Raw genomic sequence first — 7,893 nt, forward strand, 5'->3', positions numbered from 1 at the left:
CTTAATGCATCATAGAAATTTTTCCAAGGTCATGGAGAACACATCACAATTACCACTCTGAGGGCAGCTCCCTGGTTTATCACACCGGTAGACCATAATTTGCTGAATTGTTTCCTGCCGCACACTCCGCACGCTCTTTTGTACCTTTGTACGTTCTTGGAGTGGGTTTTTCTATTGCAAGTAATTAGGACCTTTTCTTGCTGAAACAGGACAGAATTCAACCTATGTGTGTTGTAAGTATATGTGTGTCTCTCTCAAATTTGGGTGCTCACATCAGATATTTTGAATTGTCTAATATTTATTTTGTTTGATGCAATTCCTCAAACATTAAGCAGACTTGTATCTAGCGTATATAAAAACTCCGAAAAAATCAATAATAAAAGATAAGTAACCTGATTTTAAAATGGGCAAAAGATTTGAATAGACATTTCTCCAAAGAGACACCAAAGGCCAGCAAGCACATGGCAAGATGCTCACATCGTTACTCATCAGGGAACATGCAACTCAAAACCACAAAGAGATCTTACTTCATACCCACTTGGCTGGCACTAACAAAAAAAGGCCGCAGCAAGTGCAGGGGAGGGTGTGGAGAAGTGGGAGCGCTGCTGGTGGGAACGTGAGACGGTGTAGCCATTGTGGGGAGCAGGGTGGTAGCTCCCCAAAGGTTAGGCATCAAGTTCTATGACTCAGCAAGGCCACTGGTAGGCACACAGGCTGTCCCCAAAAATGTGTGCACACTTTAACACTGACAGCTCAATTTTGAAAATGAAATATATTTGAATAAACATTACCTTTAGAATGATTCAATGTGTGTGTATACATTTGGGGGGGACACCCTATATATATCCAAGAGAAATGAGAACATATGTCTAACACAAAAACTTGCCCATAGCAGCACTATTCTTAATGACCAAAGAGTACAAACGGCCCAGAGGTCCATCAGCTGATGAATGGAAAAACAAATATGATCTATCCATACAATGGAATATCAGCAATGAAAAGGAATGCGGCTCCGATCGGTGTGTGCTACAACATGGCTGAACCTTGAAAACATTATGCTAAGTGAGAGAAGCCAGTCACGAAATATTGTTTATTTTATGATTCCATCTGTATGAAATGTACAGACTAGGCAAAGCCAGAGAGACCGAGAGTAGCTGAGTGGTTGCCTAGGGCTGAGAACCGGTGTGTGAAAATAGGGTGTGCCTGCTAACAGGTACAGGGTTTCATTGTGGGGAGATGGAAATGTTCTGGAATTCATTAGTGGTGATGGTTGCACAATTATGTGAATATCCTAAAAACCATTGAATCGCACACTTTACATGGGTGAATTGTATGGAGTGTAAGTGATAGTTCAATAAAAATGTTATTTAAAAAGAGGACTCTTAGTACCTGATAGAACATGTCTAGACTGTGGCTCGTTGTTCATAGTCTAAAAGGTACCAATAACGAACCCACCATATTCTTGGGGGTCTGGGTTCCCTGGGAACTAAGCACAGTTTGGTGTCAAATTGATTCCTGTGTGTTTGCGATGATCTTGTAGCCACAAGAGAGCATCAAAGCTTCTGGGCAGGTTTCAGATGGCTGACTAATAAAGGCTTGCCTTTTTAAAGAATGGACTTTGGACAAGGCTTCTTGAATAAACTACCGAATTATTTTTGAGAGAAATTAATCTAATACATAGGCTTTTACTCTAAGCTCAAAGCAAATGTAAGCTTTTCCCATCCAAGGGCTGGAATAAGATTTATTTACATTCGAAGCCCAGACATTTTGAAATGGTGACAAAAACTCTAGCTAGATCACAGTGAGGTTGTTTCCATTTCTAACCTTCCCAAGAATAAATGTAGCCTGACCGGTTTGATTTGGTTGGCATTTGTTTGTTTGTTTAATTTTTCACAAGCCTTTTGAGAGTTTACAAATGATACCACACATGCAGTCACACAGACGGGGGTGGGGTAGGGGAGTCATAAGGTTGTGGAAGAACATGAGGGATTATAGATATTTCTGTGGTTGTTTTTCAGAAAATACAATCTGTCACTAAGGGTAACTTTTAAAGCTTACCTTAGTCATTTTCACTTTGTTGTTGTTAACCCTCACTCAAGGATATGTTTTCCATGGATTTTTTAGAGAGAGTGGAAGGGAGGAGAGAAAGAGAGAGAGAGAGAGAGAAAGAGAGAGAGAGAGAGAGAGAGAGAGAGAGAGAGAGAGGAGAAAGACACATTGATTGGTTGCCTGCAGCATGCCAGGCCAACCCAGGTACATGCCCTTGACTGGGAATTGAACCCGAGACCCTTTGGTCCCCAGGCTGATTCTCTACCCACTGAGCCCACCAGCGAGGCATTTTCACTTTTGCATGAATATATTTCAGACCCTTTCTGAGAAGAGACTCTCCTAAGAGAATGAGAACCTGAGCACAAAGTTAAAGGAGTCGGGAAGGGGGAAGAGAAGGAAATGGGGTGCTCACAGTGGAGATGGGTTTTCCTCCCACCCGGCCTGCAGTGCTACCCACGAACATGTAAGTGCCTCACCCCCCAACACCGTTTTAATTGTTCCTCTCTATTGATATGAGTAGTGGGTATTCTATTAAAAAACATTCTGAATTTCTTCCATTTTTCATCCAATCACTTCTCTCTTCCTTCCTCTCCCAAAACATGGCTTCAAGGCAAGTTAAGAAGTTTCTAACATCAAAACCGAAACTGTGGAAGACCTAGTAGTGCATGGTTCAATTTCACCGGCCTACTCTGAGCTAGTCACCTCACTCAATCACCTATGCTGTGACAACACCTCAATTAAAAAAATGTTTTTATTGATTTCAGAGACAGGAAGAGAGAGAGAAACAGCAATGAGAGAGAGAATCATCCACCAGCTGCCTCATGCAGGCCTCACACTAAAGACTGAGCCTGCAACCTGGGCACATTCCTGGTTCATGGCCGACGCTCAACCCACTGAGACACACTGGCTGGGCAACAGCATCTCAGCTTATATGTCATGGCTGGCCACACCTGTGAGCTCCAAAGCCACGTAATCAAAAGCCAGTACCACAGTCAACACAGCCAAAGCAAAACGCACCTTCCCCGCAGAAGTGCTTCTCCTGCGTGTTCCCCATGTTGCTAAGCAGACAGACTTCTAACGGCGCTCAAGAGAGCTGCGAATCCTTCCCCCTCCCTCCTAGTTCCCACCCTCAGGCCCGCTTGCACCTGCCCACTTCCCTCAGCTTCCTCAGCCACCACGATCTCATGACAGGACACCCAAAATAACCCTTCGAGGGGTACCCCCTTTCGATGTGTCCTCCCCACTGTGTCCAGTGACCTTTCTAAAACACAAAGTAGGCTTCCATGGGCCTCCCTAGTGGTACCCCATGACCTGGAAGTAAAAACCACGCTGGTTCGCATGGCCCCGGCCCACCTTTCCAGCCTCCGGGCTCAGCTCCCTCGGAGATCCTCCTCTTCTCCGAAGGAGCCAGGCACTTCCTGCCCCAGGGCGATTCTGCCGGGAGGTCTTCCTGCGGAGGCCTGTTCTCAGACATGGTACGGAAAGGACCTGGGAGCCTCCTTCATACCAGCTTCTCCGTCACAGAGAGCACGTTGGGCGTGAGTCAGGTCTCTGTTCAATACCTCTTTGCAGAGCACAAAGGACCAAGTAGGAAACACCAGCGACCGTTCACCTTTCTCTTTCCTACTCAGCAAACTCTACATCCGAGATGCTGTGAACACTGTGAGTTAGATCATTCTATCCTCACGTCGTTGACTTTACGACACGTTTAGTTTTTAATCCAACATTTACGTTAACATTTTATCCAAACTTTTTTTTTAATGCTACCGCTTCCAATCACTCTCTTCTGGTTTTTAAATTAATCCTGGAAAATGTAATTCAAATCTGGTGGGATGGGAAGGCGAGGGAAGGCGATTGAAACCAGGTGGGCTGGTGCGCAGGTCCCTGCGTGAGGGAGCGCTGAAGAAATCCTTCACCTCGAGGAGACATCGTTTCCTCACCAACACAATGAAGCTCACCGTTGACTTGCAGGGTCCTTGTGAAGATGAGATGGAATCGCATGAATAAAAGAATCAAGTATATTTCCTAATCCATAACGGGCCTTTAGCAAACTTTATTCTTCCCCCTTTCATTTATATCTTCTATATCTCTGAATACACACCCACCCACAGCCAATATTTTTTATATCAACACACAAACACCCATTTTATCAACACAGACTGTCAAGGCCTTCCCAAATGAAACTGAAACATAGACACGATGTTGGGGGGACTGTTGAACGTGTTGTTTGGGCCACTGGAGCAGAGCCAAGGTAATTAAATCTCTTACAAATGTAGTTACAGAAAAGACCCCAGCCATTGGCCACTGCAATCATTCTATTTCTGGGGGGAAAGGAGACAGGTTTATTTGCAGGATCCCAGGCTTAATCATTGGTATTAAATGAGTTAGGACCGGAACTAATCAAAGAAGCAAACAGCTGATTACCACTGTTTTGTAAAAGAAAGAAGTAATTGATGTTCACACAGGTTAAAGCAGCCAAAAAGGCCTCTAACTAAAGGGCCCCACTCTTTTTCTCCCTTTTTAATTTGTTTTCAATGGTCTTCAGTCTGTGAGGGCTTACATATTCAGTTCCTTCAGAAACCTTTTTGTGCGAGTCCCAATTAAAAAGCCAATCACGTTGTTAATAAATTGGGCTAACAGCTTCTTTCAGAGGAAGAAACAAATAAATCAGAGTCTCAGCCATAGAGTTTGACTCTGTGTGAGTATATAGGCAGTTAATTCAATCATAACCCGGGAACGTCATGAAGCCACATGGATTTAGTCATGATGATGATTTACAGGGGAAGGAAGGGCTATGACATGCCTTATATAACATGGAGAAACGGTTCTTCTATTTGTTCAAATTTATAGCTTATAATTTTCTTCACATAACATTTTGTACTCATGCGCTCACTACTCAGTATAGCTAGAGTGACTGTGGACTTCAAGTTCTGCCTGTAATTGGTGACCTAGTTGCATTTTACCATCTGGCTAGAAATATTGGTATAATTAGCATATATCTTTCTTTTGGCCTTTCAAAGGGGTATTACAATCACTAAATTTAAATTCCAGTGGTGAACCACAGAGGGTGGAAATCCTTTTGACTAATTATAAAATAATCCTCTCTTTTTTTTGTTTACTCTGAAAGTTGGACGACCACAGCGTCGGGGTGGCATAGGACCCAAACGTGAGAGATTGTTCACATGGTTCTGAATAAGATCTTGTACCACCCTCCCCATTAGAGATTCTTGAACAGTTTTCTCAGTAATAATGTATATTCAAGGAAAGTACTTAATTGATTTCTATAAGTTCAGAGATCGATATGTTTCCCATAAGTAAAACTTTTACTTTTCCATAAAGATAGAATCTCTCTCTCTCTCTTTCTTTCTTTTCCGCAGAAACCATGTATATGGAAAATGTTGGAACTTTTCTATTCTTACGGAAAAATTTTGATAAGTGGGGAAGGTGTCAGAAGATATGCAAAGGGCTGTGGTGGTGAATACTTTGTGTGAACTTGACAGGGTTAAAAGATGCCTGATAGCTGGTGAAACAGTTCTAGGTGAGTCTGGAAGAGATGAGCATTAGAGCTGGTAGACCAAATAAAGTAGATCAAGCTCACCAACGCCATGGGCACATCCAATTCGTTGAGGTCCACAGAACAAAAAGGCAGAAAAGGGGAAATGTGCTCTCTTTGCTTGAGCTGGGACTTCCATCTTCTCTGGCCCTGAAGATGAGGATGTGGTGACAGTGCAGTCAGCTGGTTCTGGAGCCCAACGCCTGGTCAGGCTCAGAGATCCCTGCAGAAAGCCATGCCAGTGATGTTTGATCAAGGAAACATCTTCAAGACAGTGATGGCCCATGAGCATCAGAGTGTGTTGTATCCGAATCGAATGGCGATTTCTAATAAAGGTATGAAGCTTACAGGGCTACAAAGAGGACTACTGATCCTTTGTTTGGGGAGCCTGATCTCCCCAGTCCCTTCTCAGGTACAAGAGCTGGTTCTCACAGAATAAACTCACCTATATTCGTGGGGAAGAAGCTGAAAGCAGACAACTACAGTGCAAGTCTCTGAAAGTAAGTCTCCCATGGAGACACTGGAGGGTGGTTAACCCGCTAACGATAGCCAACCCCCTTCTCTGTGAGAACCAGGTCTATGAATTCCAGGGTTGTTTTCTAGTGAGAACATTTCTGTTCATGAGGATGTTGTCCAAAGTAAAAAAAAAAAAAAAAAAAAAAAGATCTAATAAGGCCCATATGAGTCTTCTCAGACTCAATGCTGTCTTCTCGCTCTGATGCCATGCTCCTCCAGAGGCAAAGTTTGCCCCACATAACAATTTTGGTTCTACCTTAGTCCTAGAAGCCACATTCACAGCATGAACCATAATCTACAAGGTCCAGCAATTCTCCACATATGTATACTGGGGAAGTGAGCAAAGTTCTTGTTGTTGTAAGACGTGTAAGATCTCTTTCTCCTTGTTATCTCCTGAGACTTTTCCATTCTTTCCAAACTCTGTTTCTCAATAGATTTAAGTGTTTGCAAATTAAGGCCCCAGTGGAATTTTTTAAAATTCTTTTGAGTGCTACTCTAGTTCCCCTGATGCAAAGAAGCAGTCTCCTGCTCTAAAAGGGAAAAAAATACAGGCAGAGATTGTAAATTAGTACTTCAGAAATTATTTGGCTGCACTTTACAAAAGAGGCTCTTCAGTCGCAAATGGAGATGTTTGGTAGTTAATATCTGTTTCGCCTGATAGTCAAATATGCTACACTTATTTGACCAACACTATTCAAGGATTCTTCTGTTCCTCACTTTTTGCCAAATTTTCACTCTTCAAGGCACACCCACCTCCACACCCATTACTCTCAGCAGATGACTACGTGAAATCTTCTCTTGTCTGTCAGGAAAAAATGTTTTTACTTATTCTAGTCAAGGTTACCTCCTCCAATTGTGCTTGTGATCTCATCACTCTCTCTGGCATTTTTAACCATTAGTCATTTTGCACGCTTGTGCCTTTCAATTGCTGCTGCCATGTGGACTCCTCCTCTTTGCCTACTAAAACATTTTTTAAAACACTCTACAAACTATTGTTCTCCTCTCCCTTCCCCCACTCCCCGTAAATTTCTTGGAAATATACCTGCGGCCTCTACTTTCTCACTGTTTTCTCAGCTACTTACAAACTCATGATGACAGAGGAATCGCTGTATCCAACAACCATCTCTCAGCCCTCTGCCTCTTGAAGGTCTGCTTGTTAGTCAGATGAGACTCACTGCCCTGTCCCTTCCTGGCCTCTCCTCCCATCTCAGTCATGCTAGAAGTAGGAGAACCAGTTAGAGTATCATCCTGATGATCTAGATCAGAGTCAGGAAACAAAAATGCAGCCCATTGTCTGTTTTTATAAAGTTTTATTGGCACACCCATTCATTTTTGCATATTGCCTGTGGCTGTTTTCATGCTCCAGCAGAATTGAGCAGTGATAAGATGCTTTCTGGCCTGCAAAGCCTAAAATATTTAATAATTGGTCCTTTATAGAAAAAGTTTGCTGACCCCTCTCTACTAGTAGATGATTGACAATCTAGACCAAGTAAAAGAATGTGGACCCAACTGTATTTCCACAATATAAGAGTCAAGAGGAAATGACTGTAAGATATTAGGAGATATCACTGATGAAAATTTAATGACTAACTGGAAGAGGTACAGTAGGAAACACAATTTTTAGAATGACACCTAAATTCCAGTTGTGATGTGTTAACTAAGGGAGGGAACATGATGTGTTAACTAAGGAAGTTTGGGTGAGGAGGTGATACAGAAAGGGAAAATACGATTATGATTTTAGCACTATTTTTCCTTTGAGGGTACGCCGTTGTTTC

Source organism: Myotis davidii, unplaced genomic scaffold (genome assembly GCF_000327345.1).
Source record: "Myotis davidii unplaced genomic scaffold, ASM32734v1 scaffold221, whole genome shotgun sequence".
Classification (NCBI taxonomy): domain Eukaryota; kingdom Metazoa; phylum Chordata; class Mammalia; order Chiroptera; family Vespertilionidae; genus Myotis; species Myotis davidii.